This window comes from Aplysia californica, unplaced genomic scaffold (assembly GCF_000002075.1).
Source record: "Aplysia californica isolate F4 #8 unplaced genomic scaffold, AplCal3.0 scaffold00001, whole genome shotgun sequence".
In the NCBI taxonomy this organism is placed as follows: Eukaryota; Metazoa; Mollusca; class Gastropoda; order Aplysiida; family Aplysiidae; genus Aplysia; species Aplysia californica.
The window spans coordinates 1,913,346-1,914,782 of record NW_004797271.1 but is presented as its reverse complement, the minus strand read 5'-3'; the positions used below and the strand labels follow the sequence as shown (position 1 = coordinate 1,914,782).

Sequence of the window (1,437 nt, the reverse complement as noted above, 5' to 3'; positions counted from 1 at the left end):
GCGCAACATGGGAACTCTTACAAACAGGACAGTCACCAGGTTGTAAGAGATCTGAGAGTCGAAGTTTCATGCGTGAAATTGCATGTTGTATTGATCCAACCGTGGCCTACCACTACGAGTATAAATTGTCATTCATAATCATTTTTAGTTGGACTTTATGGAATAAATACGAGTTCATAATTTGTTTTAAAAAGAAAAAAGAAAAAAAAAAATGGAAATAAACAGCAATGCCGACAGCTGTGTCCCCAATCCAGATCGCGCTATGTGTGTGAGTGAGAGGACACGAGGGTGACGGAAAGAGATCTCTGTCTGTCTGTCTGAACGTCTGTCTGTCTCTCTCTTTCCCTCTCTCAGTTTGTGTGTGTCTGATCTCCACCCCCCCCCCTCTCTCTCTCTGAGTATGTACACATGTGTGAGTGTGTGTGTGTGTGTTTGTTTTGAATATACATTGGTGTGTATGTGCGTGTGTGTGTGCGTGTGTGTGTGTGTGTGTGTGTGTGTGTGTCTGTGTATGTGTATGTGTATGCGTGTGCGAGAGTGCACGTGTGTGTGTATGCTAGCTCGCGCGCTTGAGCACAAAAAATTATATTTCGCCTCTTCTCTTTAACATATAAATAAATATTTCCTCTGACAATTTATGACACCCTATATTATTGCGACCTCGCAGAGGCCAGCACTGTCAGATCATCACTTTCCTCGTGAGTACTCGTAGGCAGCTTCACATTTACAGCGACTGTGTGCACCCCCGGGGCGGTGCTACTGACTGAAATGTCTCTTAGACCATTCCCAACGGGGGGGACATCAATATATATAATATATGTTCTAGGCACAGCAGAATTAAAAATTGTAAATGGGCTGGTTCATCACAATGCCATGTTCATAACTGTACCTGAACTGCAACAGGGAACTACTGCTTTTTCTTTCTTATTTCCTTACTATCGTCATTTTTCCTCAGCTTCTTTTGTACGTTTGTAACACTCTTGTGACCCGCTATTTCAGAGGTGCCTTGATAGTCGAAGCAGACTTTGTGCTGTTGAATCTAGAGAGGTGAATAGAGTAAGTATGATTCCCTGTAAGGACTTCTCAGTTGACACCCACCCCTTGGCGCTCATATATGACCTTATGCAGTTGTGAGCGCCGTAAGACCTCTACTAAAACTAAAAAGCAGCTGAATGACTGTCCGAGTCTCAGTCAGACTAGCGTCCCGGCGACATCTGCCTCCTTCTTTCCCACGCGTAGCACAAGATGTCACATTCAATATTTGATTTTCGAACTGACTGGAAAATATATAGTAGGACAAAGAAGACAATGAAAAGGCCGGGTGGACTAAGGCTGAATAGGAAGTAAGTAAAGAATTTGAATGCGAGTACATTGTATGCAGTTTCAAATCTGAAACGATGGGAAGGTCGGGGTGTTGGGTTTTTTTGTTTTTTTTCT

The 1,437-nt window shown here is 43.1% G+C and overlaps 1 protein-coding gene and 1 long non-coding RNA gene across 3 annotated transcripts in view; one reads left to right on the top strand and one right to left on the bottom strand.

The window, feature by feature from the left end:
- The window catches only part of LOC118477465, a 42,969-nt gene that overhangs the window by 9,371 nt on the left and 32,161 nt on the right, over nt 1-1,437 (top strand). The gene's annotated exons all lie outside the window — the stretch shown is intronic.
- The window catches only part of LOC101857986 (tripartite motif-containing protein 59), a 23,920-nt gene that overhangs the window by 21,251 nt on the left and 1,232 nt on the right, over nt 1-1,437 (bottom strand). The window lies entirely within an intron of this gene.